A 21,928-nucleotide genomic window follows, 5' to 3' on the forward strand; every position below is an offset into this window, starting at 1 on the left:
AGGCCTGGGTTATTTCCTAAATGTACATATAAATGTAACTGGGTACTGACATTTATAGGTAAAGTTGATCCAGGGAAAATCCGATTTCCTCTTAGGGTTCAGGAAGGAATTTTTTCCCCTGCTGTAGCAAATTGGATCATGCTTTGCTGGGGTTTTTCGCCTTCCTCTGGATCAACTGTGGGTATATGGGATTGTAAGATAATTATTTTTTATTTATTTAATTATTTTTATGGTTGAACTTGTGTCTTTTTTCAACCTATGTAACTATGTTACAACCAAAAAACTTAATTTCAATGGGTTTGCGTATTAAAAAAGAGAGAGACAGAAGGAAATGGTCAGGCTCTTAGAGGAAATACATAAGCTTGAAATTAAACATAAGGCCCATTTAAAACCTGGGGACGCGCAGAGACTGGAGAAACTGCAGGTAGACTTAAAACAGCTTCTCGATCGAAAAGTTCAAAATAAACAGATACTTTGCCCACTGATTCTATGAACAGGGGAATAAGGGTGGGAAACTATTGGCTAGACAACTAAAGAAACAACAGGATTCACGCCATGCTCACACTATAAAGACAGGCGATAAGCAGATAGTGGACTCCCAAGCAATAGCAGCTGAGTTTCATTGCTTTTATGCGTCTCTATATAACATAGACTCAGTTCCTCTGGGGGCGGAGGAGGGTGGACGTTTGGATAGAATTCGAGAATATCTTGAGGCCTCGGGGCTACAGGCCATTCCATCTGTGGCCTTGGAGGAAATGGAAAAAGCAATCTCCATTGAAGAACTGGGCAGAGCGATTGCGGCTTTGCCATTAGGTAAAAGCCCGGGACCTGATGGTTTCACAAATATATATTTTTAAAAAGTTTTCCTCAATCCTGTTGGCTCCTCTTTTCAGATACCTTAACTCTATCTCGGTCTCTAACCCATTGCCTCCAGAGGCACTGTTGGCTTATGTGACGGTTCTCCCGAAGATATAGTTGAATTGATTCACCCAGATCAAACAGGGTAGAGAGGCTAGAGATAACAATATTCGGGCCCTGCATGTATTGCATTGGATGCATAATGGACCGAACCAGACCCCAAGTGTAGTAATTTCAATGAATGCTGAAAAAGCATTCGATAGGGTGGGGTGGGAGTTTATGGTCGGAGTTTTGAGGGAGATGGTTCTGAGAGAGAGGATGATGGGATGGGTAACGGCACTGTATGCAGATCCTAGAGCAAGAGTTAAAGTTAATGGTAGACTATCAGATTATTTTGAGATACGAGATGGGACTAGGCAGGGATGCTCACTGTCCCCATTGTTATTTGTTATAAAAAAAAAAAAAAAAAAAAAAACACACACAACCAAAAACGTAAATGTATTTTATTGGGATTTGATGTGATAGACCAGGAATATGCAATTAGCGGACCTCCAGCTGTTGCAGAACTACAAGTCCCATGAGGCATAGCAAGACTCTGACAGCCACAAGCATGACACAGAGAGGCAGAGGCATGATGGGACTTGTAGTTTTGCAACAGCTGAAGGTCCGCTAATTGCATATCCCTGTGATAGACCAACACAAAGTGGCACATAATTAAAAAGTAAAAAGGAAAGTGGAAGGAAAATGATACATTTTTTTCAAATGTTTTTACAAATAAATATGTGAAAAGTGAGGTGTGCATTTGTATTCAGCCCCCTTTAGTCTGATACCCCTAACTAAAATCTAGTGGAACCGATTGCCTTCAGAAGTCACGTAATTAGTAAATAAAGTCCATCTGTGTGTAATTTAATCTCAGTATAAATACAGCTGTTCTGTGAAGCCTTCAGAGGTTTGTTAGAGAACCTTAGTGAACAAACTACATCATGAAGGCCAAGGAACACACCAGACAGGTCAGGGATAAAGTTGTGGAGAAGGTTAAAGCAGGGTTAGGTTATAAGTAATTATCCAAAGCTTTGAACATCTCACAGAGCACTGTTTAATCCCTAACCCGAAAATGGAAAGAGTATGGCACAACTGCAAACCTACATTTAAAAAACATTTACGTTTTTGGTTGTAAAATGACAAAATGTGAAAAATTTCAAGGGATATGAATACTTTTTCGAGGCAGTGTCGATGGCCCTTTTAATTGAATGGGCTGCCTAATGGAACATTTATAGATGCGGCATTACAAGCAAGCATCCATGCATCACATTAGTGTGAATCCAGTCTAAGTTTTCTATTTTTTCCCCTTCATTTTTTTCAAGTGAAGGCACACTATGAGTTAAGTTCAAGGTGCAGGGCATCTCCTGGACTTCTTTAGATTATTTATATCTAAAAGGTTTACTAATCTGCTGATGAGACACTGCAGGATCTGAGAGGAAAGAAGCACACAGAGCAGTTAGGCTTTCCCCTCTCCCCTGCTGTCTATCCAGAGGAGCCTTTGTATTTTGTGAATGCATTCACATAATACCAAGGCTTCTGTGACTGGGCAGGAGGAGGGGGACGGGCTTGGTAGCCTCAACAACCCTCCTGATAAAGATGCAAATATTAGAGATAAATCCAGGAAATGCCATGCACCTTGCTGGACTCCACTTATATTGTGCCTTCACTTTTTACAAAGGAGTTAAATTCCTGGAATTCAGCTTTAGGCAAACTACTAGTCCCATCAACCCACTATGTCATGGGGATAAATAAAAGGCAGACGTTTTAAAGTCCAGCTTCTATGACAGTCATAGCTTCTCCCATAGATACAATGGAGAAACAAGTGTAGACACAAAGGAACAGGAAGTGTGGACTAGAGATGCATGATTCTGGCTAAAATGAGAATTACGATTTTTTTGCTTAGAAGATAGATCATGATTCTTGCGGCGTAACATCATCTTTCACATTAAAACAAAAAAAAACTGGGCTAACTTTACTGTTTCTTTTTTTTTTCATTTATTCATTGAAGTGTTTTTTCCCCAAAAAATTGCGTTTGAAAGACCGCTGGGCAAATACAGTGTGACATAAAATATTGCAGCAATTTACATTTTATTCCCTAGGGTCTCTGCTAAAATATATATAATATTTGGGGGTCCCAAGTAATTTTCTAGCAAAAAATATTAATTTTAACTTAAGAAACAAGTGTCAGAAAAAGATTTAGACTTTAAGTGATTAAACTTCCTGCATTTACCCGTTGTTAAAAACTTGGCAGACTGCCTGGATTTTTTCTTTACACACAGAAGTTTATCCCTTTGATCTAAGAAGGAAGAGTTAGTTACAATGTTTCATGTTAAAAACTTGGCAGACTGCCGGATGTTTTCCTATGACAGCTGAGTGAGCAGATAAGTCTCTCAACTTCTTATATGAAAGAATCGGCAAATTCTGCAATAGAGATAGTCAGGGAGGTTGAATCGAGATCACGATTGTTTAACGATTAACTGTGCAGCTCTAGTGTGGGCTAGACAGAGCATGGCCTTCCAAGCTGAGGTCAACATTTGCTCATTAGCTGACCTCCTTGGTTTCCAAGGGTCAAGAGGAGCTCAAGAAGAAATATGCAAGCGTGTATTGGTATGTCTGAGTTCTGGAATTTCATTCATGCGATCTGTATTAAACATTTAGCGTAAAGATTAGTTACATTGGACACTACCACTACTACTACTATGCCATTACTATCCATATTGTGCATGGATAGCAAAATCAGCCACATGCTGCGGACCGTGTTCATTTCATCACAGCTTAAACTGATACAATGATTTTTCGTGTATGTCATGTGGATTGGTAAACTCTTTCTGCACTTGGAGAAAGCACATGCTCTTTGGGAATAAAGTTCTTATAGATGAAAACCACGTGTGTACACAATCCTCGCTGTGCCTACCACCGCAAACTGGACATTAACTCACAATGTTAGGAAACCTCAATGAACAAAGAGCTTGAGGGTTATGGTGAGACACACCAACAAAACAATACTTTATAGGACTCTTTTGGGCGTCCCACACAATAGGCGAGGCCCAGATGCCAGGAATTTTGACCTCTCCTCATGCCAGTGTAGAGCATGATCGACAAATGATCATTAAAAGGATATCTAAAGCCAAGAAAAAAAAGTAATATATTGTAGATTACCATTGTTTAGATGTTGAGGCTACATTCGATTTTTCTTTTTCAGGCTATGGACATTTTTGTCAAGTGCTGATAATTCCAGAAATGCAGTGTCCTTGTCTCTTTCTGTGAGCTCATCTTCCTTTCAAGCTATATTCTGTAAACTACACCCCACCTTCATTAAATGGAAATTAAGTGAGGAAGACGTGTTTGTGGTGCAAACCAGAAGAGCAGTCTGGATTACAACCATGGCCTCTTCTATAGATACAGTGAAGGAGTGAACATAGCCACCCTAGGACAGGAAGTGTGTTATTTTCAAAATACTCATGTGAAAAAATAGTTACATAGTTAGGGCTCATGCACACTGCAGCTCAAAGGAGCTCAAAAGAAGCGGCTCCTACAGGCTTTTGAGCTTTTATTTTTTCTGCCTAGAAACTCCCCTCCATGTTAGTCAATGTGTCCATGCACACCATGGCTTTTTCAGGCGTTTTCAGGCATATGCTCCTACAGGCAGAAAAAACCCACCAAACTCGAGTTTTTGAGAAGAGCTAGTGCTCCAAAGAGCTCAAATAAGATTGAAAACGTTTGTTCCACCTTTTTGTTTTGTTTATAAAGTGGTTAAGAAAATACTATCTAGGAGGGTTTGTGAAAAAAAAATGCTTATGCTCAAAAAAGCTCAAAGGAGCTTGAAGAAGCTCAATAAAAACATGCACGAGAGCACAAAAAAGCACAAGCTTCTTCAATCTGAAATAAAACTTAAAAGCCCGTAAAAGCAGCTTTTTTTTTTTGAGCTGCAGTGTGCATGAGCCCCAAGTCTGGCTGAGAAAAAACACGACTCCATCAAGCTCAACCAATTAAAGGGGAGGGGGGGGGGGGGGGGGTCTATGACCGGCTTTACACAAGAAATCTAACAGATTCCTTCATACATGCCAACAGCACGGCAATATCCTGCAAGATTAATTATTTCTGAGTTATCAATAAGGTTTAAGAAGGAAGTGGATAAATCTGCAAGTAAATGTGCAAAACCTCCAAGATCACGCCGTTAGAATATATTTTCATTATAACAATGCTTTATTACAGCCCCTTAAAAAGTCTGACTTGATGTATCCTTAATCCAACCTTCAGCTAAATGAGTTACTTATCAAAGCTAGTGGCATCATAAAGCCAAAATATCTGGAGGCTGAGCCCTTAGATGTGTCTTTGATATAAATCCCTCTGATCACTTGGATGTAGAGGAAAGCACTGAACTATATTGTATTCCACATCTGTCTTTTGTTCCCTCCGCACTGGACTCAGAACAGTAGCATTCCGGGTAACCCTTTCAGTGCTGGCCTGAACACTATTATTCATGCTTTCAATGGCATATTTCCTAAACCATATCCAATTGCAAGTACCACCATTCTGTATCTATTTACAGTGTCCATGCCAATAAGGGAACAATGATTTTCACATCTCCACAGGCATACTGTAGATTTTTAACTTTTTTTGGCTTGACCCACATATGAGGATAAAATGACTGGCTTGTTTTAAGAAGTCCCATGGATCAGAAAATACATTCATATTACCATAAAAACTCTTACTATTTCTTTCAGATACATAAAAAAACACACACACACACACACACACACATCAAATCTACAAGAAATGCCCTGAAATAAAACAGCCGATTGGCAATACAGACTTAAATGTTAATGTAAATGTGACTTAAATGTTAAAGCGGACCTAGTTTCAGATTTATTTATTAATTTCAAAGTAGAACTCCAAAGCAAAAAAATATTAGACCAGAAAAAAATCTAAACAAAAAAAGCATTTTTGTTGCTGCAATACTTGTTTTCAATCCAGAGCCATCTCCTGCAGTAACTTATTTTTGCCACTAGATGCCACCAGTCTTCTGGATTAAATAAAGGCCAGCGTCATTCAACTCACTTACCCTGACTCCTGTAAATATATATATATATATATATATATATATACATATATATATATATATATATATTGGGACACCTGTCTTTACATGCACATGAACTTTAATGGCATCCCAGTCTTAGTCCGTAGGGTTTAATATTGAGTTGGCCCACCCTTTGTAGCTACAAAAGAGGGATAGAAAGCCAACCTATGTAGAAGGGAGGGAGTGCCACATCCAATAATTGTATCAAGAAATGCAGAAAAATTCCCCTAGGTGGACTTTTAAGGCACTCAAAATAGTATGGCAGTATACGAGAGTATATAAAAAACGACATACATTTTATTGAAAATACATTAAAAACAGTTGCAACGAGACATCAATTAGTCCATACAATACATATATAATGCTATAAAAAGCATGTAAACAAATTCTCCTTACACCCAACGCGTTTCCCTATGTATGTCTAGTCCTTCTTCAGGGGTGTGGAGACTTAGAGAAAATGTATCTAAAATGAAGTTAAATGTACAAAAATCAGTTTAAACAAACCTAAGGCATGGGGTTCAAAGACAATCATTGATTTCAGACTTTAATAATTTTTCACTTACATATGGTTGATAGATTGATAGAGTGGTTTTACAATGTTCCGTTGATTCCCATAAAAGCTTGCAATTGGAATAGCATAAAATTTCAAGCTGGTAATGAAACTGTCATAGACTCAAAAGGTGTGTATTCAGATGGTCTATGCGGGGAGAGGTAGGGTATGAATACCCAAGGGGACCGGGGAAAGGTAAGGGTCCCTCATGCACTCCACGGCAGTGGTCTGTCCAAAGGAATATACTGAGGCAAAAAGGAAACCCTGGGAGTAAAAGAGAGTGTAAAGATAAAAATAATGAATGGTACGAATTGGGATTTAGAATAAATGTATAATTCAAATTGATATTTATGTTTATGTCTTCCTGAGTAGTGTAATCAGTATAATAAAAAGGAAGAAAGAGATGGCAGCAGTACATATAGTCTACAAGAAAAAGGGGAGGTATTGGTGGATAGTGTGAGATGTGTGAGTATTTTGTATTTGTTTTGGTAAAAATGTTAAATGATTGTCTATGTTTGTATATGGGGTGGAAACAAAGAAAATATATTTTGTATGGAAAGAATTTTATTACCATATATAGCCCAGTATAATGGTCTTGATATAGTTCATACTGGAATAATATGAATATAGATTAATAGGACCGTCAAATTAAATAAAGTAAAAAGAACTATATCTATGAAAAAGAGGACTCATTATCTGCCATGCAGGTGAAGTTAAATAGAAGTTTAACTTATTAGAAGTATGCGTACTGAGCAAAGAATATATTAAAAAGATTCAGTATTTTAATGTTAGTGGAGCTGAATAAAAAAGCAAAAAAACAAGAAAACATTCCTTAATGTGAATATAAGCATAGTTTCAGTACCTTAGGTTCATATATTGAATGGTAAATAGGCAAATGTACCTGTATCAGGGGAGAGATCAAAAGGCCAGCCGCACAGCCCAAGTCCAGCAAGATAATGCCTGGTTTGGGAGTAGTGTGGTCTGGGTATTTAAAGAATGTCAAATCCCAGTCAGCTGGAGCAATGAGTGCTCACAGCTGATCTCTGGGATGGTTGTCAGGGAGACTTGTAAAGCTGCCCCCTGGGCTGAGTGTGCGCGGCGCAGCCCCCACCGCGCGTGCGCGAACGCCAGCACGTCGGAGCGGCGTCACGCACACCCAGCCCACCGTCACGAAGAGCCATCTCGGCAGACTGCGCAGGTCCGCCAGAGTGGCAAGATGGAGGATGTGGGCGGAGGTGTAGTGCGTCCATCATCCTCCAGGGAAAGCCGCCCAGTAGGAGGAGCTGGGCGGCTTTCCGTGCCGGGCAATTCCCCTGGTCAACTGCAGCCAGGGGAGGGTCAGGAGGGAAAGGAAAGAGGAGGGGAAGGGGGAGGGGGGGGGGGGATCAACGGAGCATTGTATAACCACTCTATCAACCATATGTAAGTGAAAAATTATTAAAGTCTGAAATCAATGATTGTCTTTGAACCCCATGCCTTAGGTTTGTTTAAACTGATTTTTGTACATTTAACTTCATTTGAGATAAATTTTCTCTAAGTCTCCACAGCCCTGAAGAAGGACTAGACATACATACCGAAACGCGTTGGTTTTAAGGAGAATTTGTTTACATGCTTTTTATAGCACTATATATGTATTGTATGGACTAATTAATGTCTCGTTGCAACTGTTTTTAATGTATTTTCAATAAAATTTATGTAGTTTTTTTATATACTCTCGTATACTGCCTTACTATTTTGAGTGCCTTAAAAGTCCACCTAGGGGAATTTTTCCGCATTTCTTGATACACCCTTTGTAGCTATAACAACTTCAACTCTTCTGGGAAGGCTGTCCACAAGGTTTAGGTGCGTGTATGTGATGGTACAACTGTTCTTCCAGAAGAGCATTTGTGAGGTCAGGCACTGATGTTGGACGAGAAGGCCTGGCTCGCGTTCTCCGTTTTAATTCATCCCAAAGGTGTTCTATCAGGTTGTGGTCAGGACTTTGTGCAGGCCAGTCAAGTTCCTCCATCCCGAACTCGCTCATCCATGTGTTTTTATGGACCTTGCTTTATGCACTGGTGAGCAGTAATGTTGGAACAGGAAGGGGCCAATTTCAAACTGTTCCCACAAAGTTGGGAGCATGAAATTGTACAAAATGTCTTGGTATGCTGACGCTTTAAGAGTTCCCTTCACTGGAGCCAAGAGGCCAAGCCTAACCCCTGAAAAACCACCCCACACCATAATCCCCTCTCCACCAAATGATTTGGACCAGTGATTTTGGTGATTTCCAAATCATCATACTGCCACCCCTGGCTTGCCTTCTTCGTATGCTGCAGCCTGGTGTCATCTCTTCCCCAGGTAAGTGATGTACACACACCTGGCCATCCACATGATGTAAAAGAAAATGTAATTCATTGGACCAGGCCATCTACTGCCATTGCTCCTTGGTCTAGTTCTGATGCTCAAGTACCCATTGTAGGCACTTTTGGATGTGGACATGGGTCGACGTAGGTACTCTAACTGGTCTGTGGCTATGCAGCCCCATACACAAACTGTGATGGCCATTTTTTCTGCTTTCAATACATCAACTTCAGGGACAATATGTTTACTTGTTGCCCAATATATCCCATTGGCTTGCAGATGCCATTGTAATGAGATAATCAATGTTATTCACTTAACCTGTCAGTGGTCATAAAGTGGATATGTGATCAGTGCATAGTAGCCAAATGACCTGGAGTTTTGAGGATATGTGCCTGGTGATGAATAGAACACATGACCAATGACTAATTATTGGTCAAGTGATCTTTAGCCAGTGTTGTGGCTTCTTCAAGAAGACCTATAGATCTTGATTTTATACATAGTTCTTCTCTATGTACATGGCAATATCCATATTTGCCAATTACAAAGCAGACTCTACTTCCTGCTGATCCTCTTATCTCACCAATAAGATCTGTAAACAAGATAAGCGCAACAGGCTTCAAAGATGTCAAATGCCCACAATGCACCTGTTGCCATATTGTGTACATTTTCCCTAAAGCCGCCCATACGTGGTTCAGCAGGGCCTGGCCGAGTTTCGATCCATGTATGGGCAGGCTGGTTGTACACAAGTCGACCTATAGCCGGCAACACTGATCACTGTATTCTGATGACTCAGAATACAATACTATAGCGTAGAGCTGCACGATTCTGTCCAACATTAGAATCACGATTTTTTTGCTTAGAATAAAAAGATCATGATTCTCTCATGATTCTCGCGACGTAAAATCTTTCACATTATACAAAAAAAAAAAAATGGGCTAACTTTACTGGTTATTTTTTTTTTTTTTAATTCATTAAAGTAATTTTTTCCAAAAAAAATGCATTTGAAAGACCGCTGCAAAAAAACAGTGTGACATAAAATACTGCAACAACCACCATTTTATTCTCTAGGGTGTCTACTAAAAAAAATATATATAATGTTTGGGGGTTCTAAGTAATTTTCTAGCAAAAAAAAAAAAAAAAGATTTTAACTTGAAACCAACAAATGTCAGAAAAAGGTTTAGTGTTTAAAGTGAAGGGCCACCCTGAAAAAAAAAAAAAAAAAATTAAAAAAAAAACTTACCTAAACCCTTGTTGCTAGGCAGTCTTCCTAATCTGCCTCTTCCGCGGTGTGTTCTTCTCCTCGGTGAGCAGCCCCGTTGTCTTCTGGGAACTGTGTGTGTTCCCAGAACACCACGGGGCCATTCACAGAACAGAGCGCCGCTCGCGCGTGCACAGTAGGAAACTGGCAGTGAAGCCGCAAGGCTCCACTCCCTGTTTCCCTTACTTAGGATGGCGGTGCCAGGACCCGAGAGCCGAGGGACGGGTCGCCTCGGGCGGCCGACATCGCGGGCACCCAGGACAGGTAAGTACTTATTTAAAGTCAGCAGCTACAGAGTTTTTTTTTTTTTTTTTTTGGACGGAATCCCGCTTTAAGTGGTTAAACTTTTTTCACTTACACACAAAGTCTATTCCATTGACAAATTGTTACAATGTTTATACTTATGTTCAACTGATAAAGAATGTTTTGATTCTGCCTTTCTTTTGACAGCTGTGGCTTCAGAAGAGCAGAGAGAATTCTTTGCATAGAAAGAATCGTGAAATACTTTAGTCAAGCTCGCCATAACGATTCTTGACGATTAATCGTGCAGCTCTACTATAGCGGAAAGATTCCCCTACCCACCTCAAATGTGTAGATAGGGGATTCAGATCATTTTTTTCATTCAACCCGCTGGTTGAATGAAAAAGAAAATGATCAATGTATGAGCTACTTAAAATGTGACATTATAAACCTCAGATGCAGCCTCACCGGTGCCCATCAGATGCAGCCTCACCGGTGCTCATCAGATGCAGCCTCACCGCTGCCCATCAGATGCAGCCTCACCACTGCCCATCAGATGCAGCCTCACCACTGCCCATCAGATGCAGCCTCACCACTGCCCATCAGATGCAGCCTCACCACTGCCCATCAGATGCAACCTCACCACTGCCCATCAGATGCAGCCTCACCACTGCCCATCAGATGCAGCCTCACCACTGCCCATCAGATGCAGCCTCACCACTGCCCATCAGATGCAGCTTCACCAGTACCAGTGCCTGTTACATGCAGCTTCACCAGTACCAGTGCCCGTCAAATGCAGCCTCACCAGTACCGGTGCCCGTCAGATGCAGCTCCACCGGTGCCCGTCAGATGCAGCCCCACCGGTGCCCGTCAGATGCAGCCCCACCGGTGCCCGTCAGATGCAGCCCCACCGGTGCCCGTCAGATGCAGCCCCACCGGTGCCCGTCAGATGCAGCCCCACCGGTACCAGTGCCCGTCAGATGCAGCCCCACTGGTGCCCGTCAGATGCAGCCCCATCGGTGCCCGTCAGACGCAGCCCCACCGGTGCCCGTCAGACGCAGCCCCACCGGTGCCCGTCAGACGCAGCCCCACCGGTGCCCGTCAGACGCAGCCCCACCGGTGCAGCCCCACTGATGCCAGTCAGACGCAGCCTCACCGGTGCCCATCAGATGCAACCTTACCAGTGCCCGTCAGATGCAGCCCCACCGGTGCCTGTGCCTGTCAGATGCAGCCCCACAGGTGCCCGTCAGATGCAGCCACACCAGTGCCCATCAGACGCAGCTTCATCAGTACCAGTGCCTGTCAGATGCAACCTCACCGGTGCTCGTCAGATGCAGCCTCACCGGTGCATCTCACCAGTGCCCGTCAGATACAGCCTCACTGGTGCCCATCAGCTACAGCCTCACCAGTGTCCGTCAGATGCAGCCTACACGTGCCTGTCAGATGCAGCCTTGCCAGTACCAGTGCCTGTCAGATGCAGCCTCACCGGTGCCCATAAGATGCAGCCTCACAAGTACCAGTGCCTGTCATATAGAGCTTGGTGACTACTCTTCTTTGCTCGCAAAAGTCACCCTTGGCTCCCAAAGTATTTTTTTAATTCTTTTGAAGAACAAACACTTGCAGGCGTTTCAAGTAGCAGTGAGCTCATCCTGATTCACAGATAAGCAAACAGAAGTTGTAGAGCAGTACAAAACCAGCCATGCAGATTTGTAGATAGAGGCCGATATAGGGGTCCTTATCAGACACATCTCCCTCCTGCCACCAAGGAGCTTACATCATAGTAAAGAGATATGTTCTGTCAGACAAGTGCCTGCACTGATTAGAACACATAAGAGCATAAGATAGGAAAATATACAGATATATTCACACAAACATAGGGGAAAAATGGTGTTTTCTCAGCATACAGCAGTTCATACTGTACTGATATCTATTCACCCAATTAGTCATGAACACACTCCATTTGGGTAGCCAATATATACCCGTATAACCACTAGAAGGGAAGGGTTAGCAACTTTTAATTGTTATTGCTGCCTGTGTCCCCGCTGCGGAGATTCAACCCTTTATTTGTCCAGGCGACACAACAAGAGGGAAAAATGCTAAATTTTTAAATTGTGACGGGAATACAAATTCTCTGTTCACACTCGTGTACAAAATTTTTTGCTTCTACTGTAGGTGCGCTGCAGTGCCATTCATTCTTAGGCGGCATTGATCCCTGGTTCACACTGATGCCTTGCAGGAAACGCACTAGATTTGCTGCTTTTCCACGCATCGCATTGCAGCGCATAGCAATTGAATTGTGCTCATGCCATCTGCTACAGGTGTCAATAAAAGTTAACAACATCCCAAATGTAGGTTGCAGAAAGCAGTGCGTTTTCCTGAATCGGATCGAATGGGTGTGAACACCCATGCAAATCAATTTGAGCGCGGCAAGAAAAAAAAAAAAAAAAAAGAAGAAGGGGGGTCCTGCAATGGTGCAGATGCACTGCGATCTGACCCACACAAAAAAAATGGCTCGAATCGCACAGCACAGACATCGCATGTGATTTGCACGGGAATGGGGTGCGATTCCTGTGCGAGTCACATGCGATGTACTGCATCGCAACCGTGTGAACCTGCTTGTTTTACAGGCGTTTTTGTTTTCTTCCCCTTTTTTTGAGCATTTGTATGTGTTTTTTGGAGTTTTTCTGTGGGTGTCTGAGGCTTGAGCAATTAACATTTTTTCTTAGCCAATAGAAATCCAGTTACTAGGGGAGGAAATGGGTTATATATGTGTTTTTTGCATTTTGCTCCTTTTTCAGGATCTCCCATTAAAGTCTCAAAAGTAGCTCTTGTAGCTTTTGAAGTGTCAGGCGTCAAGGTACAGGCACTGTGTATTCATACGAACATTCACCATTGAAATACATGGAAGTTTGGATGTTTTTGATGCTTTGAGCTACAAATGCTCAGGCGTGCAACTTCTGTGCAATGGAAAGACCATTCAAACAGGCTGCAGAACACACATCTATGCACATACATTGCCGTATCACATAGATCTGAACCTAGACTAAGGGCGCTTTCACACCAGAACACAGTGCGTTCTTTGCGTTTTTCCCACACCATGTTCAAAATGCACTGGGTATGCGATCTGCTGCAATGTATTTCTAACGACACCCCAAACCAGGGTGGATAAAAATCGATGATTTAAAAAAAAAAAAGTATATCAGATTTTTTTGATTTTTTATCACATTTATTTTAATAAAATGCTTTTGGAGTAAAAATATAGCAAAAAGATATAGTTTTCTATTTAAAGTGGATGTAAACCCAAATTTTTTTTTTTTTTTTTTTTTTTTTTTTTTAATATCATACTGTAGAGTATAAGATTTCCTATCATTTGAGCCCAGTCTCGCCACACAGAGTTAATCCATCTCTGAGCAATCTTCTTTTATTGTTCAGTGAGATAAATCTTGACAAAGAGAGAAAAACTTTGTCAAATCCTCCCCCTTGCTGTAAGTGACAGGTGATTTACATCTCGTGCATTAGCCTAAGACACATGCATTATTTTTTATTTCCCACCCCCACTCCTTTCTTCAGCAGCTCTGCAAGGATTGGCTGTTCCACACCTCAGCATGATTTGGCATGCTGAAGTCATGTGGTTACTTTCCTGTCTTTTCACTGGATGTTAGAGATCATAGCAGAAGTTCAGTGTAAGAAATACACAGGAGAAAATGCATATTGACAAGGGGAGTGTAGAGGTGGGCGGGGAGTCTACTGACATCACGACTCCACCCACCGAGCTCCAGACAACAGACCCACCCATAGAATCTGCAGTTTTCGGGTCTCATAACAGACAGAGGGGAGGCATTTGACAGGTAAAGATACATGCAGGAGGCATGTATATCCTTATAGATAACCCCTATGGCAGTAGTTTAGAAAGGATGACATTGGGTTTACATCCACTTTAAGATACATTAATAAATTGAGTTTATTCAGCATGAAATGGAGCTTAGTTATGTAGCATGAGGCTGTATATTCTGCAATATTTAAATTTTTTACATGTTCAGATAACAAGCACTGCATTGATGCATTCGTGCAATTTTACAGTAACCATAACATAAAACAAAGTTCAGGAATATTTCTTTAACCCATTGTCTTCCAAGTCTATGTACACTACAAACTGTATGATTGAATTGGTTCTGATATCGCTGATTTAAGAACCTGACAGCTTATTATTCTAAATAGAATTTTTAATATTTGAAAACAAAATGAAGGTTTTCTAACTACTGGCAAGAATGAGTCCTTACATATAAAGAGCACTTGTTATTTCAGATCCATCATGGCAGCGCCTGTTAGCGGGCATTCACTCATCTGCTGCCGCCAAGTCTGTCACCTGGTTGTGTCTCTGCCGCTTCACCAGCTGTCCCATTAAAGTGAATGGGACTGTCGGTGAGTCAACAACGGGTCAAAGGAGGAGCCACTAAGGGACAGAGATGACAGTTGCTCTTTAAAAATTATGATTAAAATCGAGTTGATTTAAATCAAGCCTTTTTACTAGTGATTTAAATTGACTTGATTTAAATCAAATCCACCCTGGATTTGCCTGGATTACCCTGGATTTGCCTGTTTTCCTTTTCCATTTACAATATATCAATACATGCAGAAACGCTATATTGTACTATAGTAACTATACAAACAATGCAATACTATACTAAACCTACAAAATGCAATCGATTTCACCTGCCAGCTGTTAACTACACAAACCTTCCACTTCTCTGTCTATACACACCAGTGTCAGAGCATGCTCATGCAACAAAGGCTCCATGGTACGACTTATTCACACTGCCGATGACATACGTGTGTTTATAGGACATTTCTAAACGCATATAAATACATGGAATGTTTATTAGGGTAGATGCAGACGGCTGTGAAAATGCAATTCAAAGCATTTATTGATCTGAATGTAAAATGAACATAGGTGCATAAACATGTGCTATATTCAGATCCATAACCCAAAAATCTGTGTCTGAGGACGCATCTTATGTATGTATGGGTGTAAGAGCGTTTATACGCATATTCTTAGATGCAAAACTGCATTCTGGGATTGAAAACCGAGCAGGAGGATATAGAACTAGAAGTTTATCAAATCAAATACATACATGCTTTTATGTCTTTAAAAATATCTAAAAAGGCAAGCATTCTGCTGATCATATACGCAGAAAGTTTAGTGCCAGGAAAAAAAAAATATATATATATATAAATATTAGAGCTGCACGATTCTGGCCATAATGAGAATCACAATTTTTTTGCTTAGAATAAAAAGATCACGATTCTCTCACGATTCTTGCTACGTAAAATCTCTTTCACATTATACAAAAAAAAATGGGCTAACTTTACTGCTTAGTTTTTTTTTTTTTTTAATTCATTAAAGTCATTTTTTTTTTTTTAAATTGCATCTGCGCAAATACAGTGTGACATAAAATATTGCAACAACCACCATTTTATTCTCTAGGGTATCTACTAAAAAAAATATATATAATGTTTGGGGGTTCTAATTAATTTTCTAGCAAAAAAAAAAAATTATTTTAACTTGAAACCAACAAATGTCAGAAAAAAGATTTAGTGTTTAAGTGGTTAAACTTTTTTCACTTACAGTCTATTCCATTGACAAATTGTTACAGTGTTTATACTTAAGTTCAACTGATAAAGAATGTTGTGATTCTTGGCAGACTGCCCTGTTTTTCTCTTCCTTTCTTTTGAGGGCTGTGGCTTCAGAAGAGCAGAGAGAATTCTTTGCATAGAAAGAATCGGGAAATACAATCGCGATAACGATTCTTGACGATTAATTGTGCAGCTCTAATATATATCATAGGATCAGGAAAATTATGATGACCATGTACATGTAGCATGGCATAATTCACACCCTACATTAAGCCCAGGTTTACACTGAGCTGCAGGAATGAAGCCGTGCGAGTTCAGCTGAACTCGCACAATTTCATTCCCGCATGTCAGTCCCGATTTCGGCAGCGATTTTACAGACATCTGTGCAGGTTTCTGCTCAGATGTCAATGGAAATTGCACTCCGAAATCGCAAAAAGTAGTACAAAAACTAGTTTTTAAAATTGGAACGGTGCTGCAAATGCAGTGTTGCACCCATTAGGATGGTGCCATTGCCGGCAATTGCCGCTGATTTGACATGTCAAATCGCACCAATGTGAACCAGGGCTTAGATGTGTTCAGAGAATACAGAATTCTGTGGGGACAGTGAGAGGGTTAACTAAAACTGGAGAGAGCAAAATCTGGTGCAGCTGTGTGTGGTAGCCAATCAGCTTTTAACGTCAGCGTGTTCAAAAAAAATTTGCCAAAAAAATTTGGAAGCTGATTGGCTACCATGCAGAGCTGCACCAGATCTGAACACAGTAGTACTGTATGCTATTGGCCCATGCACACAGCTGCATTAACTTCCGTAAAACCGCACTGCATAATAATTCGTACAATCAAAATAGAAAAACCAGTACTTGTGGTCAATAATGTATGTGTGTACACATGGAAATGTGTAAATCTGAGCGAGAATGAAAGCAATATTCCACAGATCTGTACATTCACACGTCTGAATGCATGTTTACAGAAGCACTTTACTGACCATTAAATGCGTTTTTTTGTTTGTAGCAAGATCCTGCAGAGATATCAGTAAATGAATTACAACCATGTGCATGAGCCCTAAATACACCAAGCGCAGGAGGCGGTGTGAATCTGTCCTTCTAATACACGGCAGAGATCATATATAGAGTCTTCCTCCATCATCAAGCAGAGGAAGCACAATCATATTTATCAACTGCCAGCCGATTTAATGACAGTAAAATATGTTCAATATCAAGAAACTGCGGGTACTAAGGCTTAATTCGCATAGAAGTCAGATTTCAGGCATTCCCTGCAACAAAAATGTTGTTTTTGCTGAGATACTCCCAATAGGAAATCACTTCTAAAGGGATGCAGACCCTGCCACTTTCTTAATTAGAGCTCTGCAAGTTCATCAGCTACCCTGTTTCCCCGAAAATAAGACCTAGCGCGATTGTCAGTGATGGCTGCAATATAAGCCCTACGCCCCAAATAAGCCCTAGTTAAAGTCCTCGTAGGTCTTATTTTCAGGGTAGGGCTTATTTTCGGGTATTATACCCAGGTAAAATACCCCGGTATTTTCAACAACGGCGTTTCGCCACTTTTATTGGGGCGGGAAAGGTGCCCACCCCCTTTCGCAGCGCTCCGGTCATCTCCGCCGCTTACCGGAGCCGTCCTCTAGCTCCAACTCGGCTCCATAACATAGAATGGCGGAAGCGACGTCAAACGTCACTTCCACCCAATGGTTTTAAAGGGACTTTTTTTTTTTGTTTTTTTCTTTTTTTATTGCATTTTCGTGTAATATGTTAGATCTGAGGTCTTTTTGACCCATATCTCACATTTAAGAGGTCTTGTCATGCTTTTTTTCTATTACAAGGGATGTTTACATTCCTTGTAATAGGAATAAAAATGACACCATTTTTTTTTCTTTTTTTTTTTTTAAAAGGACAGTGTAAAAAAAAAAAAAAAAAGTTAAATAAGAAAATAAATAAATGTTTTAAGCGCCTCGCCAAGTTCGCGCGCAGAAGTGAACGCATACGTAAGTCACGCCCGCATATGAAAACAGTGTTCAAACCACACATGTGAGGTATCAACGTGATTGTTAGAGCGAGAGCAATAATTCTAGCCCTAGACCTTCTCTGTAACTCTAAACATGTAACCTGTAGAAATTATTAAATGTCGCCTATGGAGATTTTTAAGGTTAAAAGTTTGTCGCCATTCCATGAGCAGGCGCAATTTTAAAGCATGACATATTGGGTATCAATTTACTCAGTGTAACATCATCTTTCACAATATTAAAAAAATGGGCTAACTTTACTGTTGTCTTATTTTTTAAGTCAAAAAAGTGTATTTTTCCCCCAAAAAAATTGCACTTGTAAGACCGCTGTGCAAATATGGTGTGACAAAGTATTGCAACGACCGCCATTTTATTCTCTAGAGCAGGGTTTCTCAACAAGGGTTCCTCCAATGGTTGCTAGGGGTTCCTTGAGCAATAACCAAATTTTGCCTCTCAAATAAGTTCCCAGTGACACCAATGATCTTTTTAGCTATCCGTAGGGGGGAAATTCTTCCCCAAAACCACAGATGTAAGGAGCACTCTTCCACTGACCATCACACCAATGTATCGTGAGTTGTAGATATAGCCATTTTTAACAGGGGTTCCCTGAGAGCGAAAGGTTATTTCAAGGGTTCCTCCATGTTAAAAAGGTTGAGAAAGTCTGCTCTAGGGTGTCTGAAAAATAAAATATATATATATATATATATATATATATATATACACACACACACACACACACACACACACACACCGGTATATGTTTGGGAGTAATTTTCTAGCAAAAAAAAAACGATTTTAACTTGTAAACAACAAGTGTCAAAAAGAGGCTCGGTCCTTAGGTGGTTAAACACACATGAAAGCACCGCAATGGTGTAAAGGAGGCTCTTTGGAATATGTTTTTCTGGCATTTGCATTCATACTGGATTCAGACACATCTGCTGTATATGAGCTCTGATTGTAGAATTCAGGGGCCAGGCCACAACAGAAAATACTCAGATAGTGAGACTTGTTCGGCCCTCGTTCTATGTTGGTGATTGGTACCATTTAATAAACAGGATAGCTCAGTCTGTCTTCCAGGGAATAGTCAATGTATTATTATTGGAATTCTATATTCATTACACGGCACATACCGCCACCATCCTCTCAATGGATCCAATCACACACCGAGGAAAAGGACCATCACTGAGATCTACATATTACAATCTGATCATACAATCAACTTTACATTGACCAACACTATGGGGGGATTTACTGAAGGCCCATAGACTGTGCACTTTGCAAAGGGATTTATTAGCGAGCTTAGTAAATGATGGGAAGTTCTGCTGGCTTTCATCATCCAAATCATATGCAAGCAAAAATGCTGTTTTTTTTATTTTCCTTGCATGTGATTGGGTATTCTTTGTAAAGTGAACTGAAACTGTGCACTTGCAAAGTGCGCAGACTATTTGCCTTTAGTAAATCCACCCCTATGTGTTCTAAAACGCTCTGACCCATATGACGTCTTCTATTCGTTACACATACCGTCATTATCCTCTCAGTGAATCCAATCACACAAAGTAAAGGAGCATCACTGACATCCGGGGCCCCTAAAGACTATTACAATCTGATCATACAATCAACTTTACATTTACCAACACTATGAGGGGGATTTACTGAAGGCCAATAGACTGTGCACTTTGCAAGGGCATTTGTTCCAGAGCTTAGTAAATGACGGGAAGTTCTGCTGGCTTTCATCATCCAATCATCTGCTTGCAAAAACTCTTGTTTTTTTTATTTTCCTTACACGTGATTGGGTATTCTTTGTAAAGTGAAGCTTTGCCTCATTTACTAAGCCCAGGAGCAGCTGCACTTGCAAAGTGCACAGTATGTTAGCCTTTAGTAAATCCACCCCAATGTGTTATCACAAGACGCTCTGACCCGTATGACGTCTTCTATTCATTACACATACGGTCACCATCCTCTCAGTGGATCCAATCACACACAGAGTAAAAGGAGCATCACTGAGATCCGGGGCCCCGTAGGGCCTATTACAATCCGACCGTACAATCAACCAACACAGCATATCCCATCAATGTGTATCTGATCAGGTAGACTGTAAAGTGGGGTACACACTATAAGAAAATCAGGTGAATGATCGAAAGGATTTCCCTCGATGTTTCACAGCAAGTTGGAACCGAGGAATAATGTACAAAAATTAAATATATATATATATATATATATATATTTATTTATTTATTTTTTAATTCTCGAAAATACTAAATACTTGTTGGTCGATCTAAAGATGGCCACACACACACACACACACACACACACACACACACATCAATATCATCATTCCACTGATCTCATGGATTTCACCGCAATTATCAAATCGAATATGAATAATAAACCACAGACCCGACATTCCATCAGTCTTAGATTGTAAGCTCTGAAGATCACAGCCCTCTGTTCTCCCCTGTACTGTCACTCTTTATATTGTAAAGTGATGCGCAAACCACATGGCACTATATACATCCTGTATAATAATAACAATTTTAATAATAATAATAATCATCATAGGCTATGCCCTGGTTCACACCAATGCGGCTTTGATCAGTGCAATTTGCACCTCCGATTTCATTGCGGCAGGCAACGCCATTTAACAGAAGTCAATTCAAGTCGCAATGAAATCCCACAAAAAAAAAAGTAGTGCAGGAACATTTTTATAGTTGCAACAATTTGAACGGTAATATTGCCGGCAATGGGTGGGCAACCTGATGTATTTTTGAACAGTCAAATCGCATGACACATCGCACCAGTGTGAACCAGGGAGCTAAATACAAACATAGAACTATATTAAAAAAAAAAAAAAATTATATTATAATATATATAAATAGTATTTTTTTTATCATAATACAAAACTTGCATCATGTCTGTGAATGGATAGATACACACATACATTCTGTATAATAATAATAATAATAATAAAGCATCATCATACATTTAGTGAACGTTGTCAACGATTTCAATGATGCAAAGTTGATCGACTACAGCAGATTTTTATTGATTTCTGATCAATTGAACAAATGTCTATATATATATATATATATATATATATATATATATATATATATATATATATATATATATATATATATATATATATATATATATATATATATATATATATATATATATGTGTGTGTGTGCCAGACAAACTGATGATGAATGAACGAATTGCTGGTTATCAATCGATATACAATCAGATTGCAGCAGATGAGATCAGACGATGCCATCGCACACATCATACAACGATCACCTCCGAGCCACATATAACACAATGACTGTTCCTCTGCAGTAAGTGATCGTACGATGACCGCACACACACACATAGAACAATACACACAATATGTAGTCCATGTCCTATACACACACTCCATTCTACAGGTTGCCGCTCTCTCTCTGCCCGCACCGGAGGACCTGTCCCCGCACACAGCCGCCCACCTTATGGGTCCGGTGATCCCCGATCGTCCCGCACTAGATCCCCGGGGTGACACCAGCCGCACACAGCCCGCCTGCCATCAGCTCCCGAGCGGCCGCCCGCAGCACTGAGCACAGAGCCGCCAGAGCAGCGGGACAGCTCAGAGGCTCCGAGACGTCTCCTAGGAGACAGGCCCCGCCCACCGCACATGCCTCCTCCTTCCTCCCGGTGCTGCTGTCATGTGACCGGCTGGCTGCTGGCACAGAGGGGGGCGTGTCCGCTCAGGTCTGGGTGGAGGGGGCTGGAGGTGAGCGGTGTATAGAGAGAGATGGTAGAGCTCCGAGCATTGTTTACAGGAGATACAACACCCTGCGCTCTGTTTACAGGAGATACAACACCCTGCACTCTGTATACAGGAGATACAACACCCTGCGCTCTGTTTACAAGAG

At 40.8% G+C, this 21,928-nt stretch overlaps 1 protein-coding gene across 1 annotated transcript in view; it reads right to left on the reverse strand.

Annotated features, from left to right (window-relative positions):
* TNFRSF19 (TNF receptor superfamily member 19) overlaps positions 1-21,696 on the reverse strand; it is a 183,712-nt gene extending 162,016 nt beyond the window's left edge. Inside the window, exon 1 of the mRNA XM_073613435.1 lies at positions 21,503-21,696. The gene's annotated coding sequence lies outside the window, so the exon portion shown is untranslated. The remainder of the gene's footprint in view (positions 1-21,502) is intronic.
* Between the last annotated feature and the right edge of the window lie 232 nt (positions 21,697-21,928).

The sequence above is a fragment of the Aquarana catesbeiana genome, linkage group LG02 (assembly GCF_042186555.1).
Source record: "Aquarana catesbeiana isolate 2022-GZ linkage group LG02, ASM4218655v1, whole genome shotgun sequence".
In the NCBI taxonomy this organism is placed as follows: Eukaryota; Metazoa; Chordata; class Amphibia; order Anura; family Ranidae; genus Aquarana; species Aquarana catesbeiana.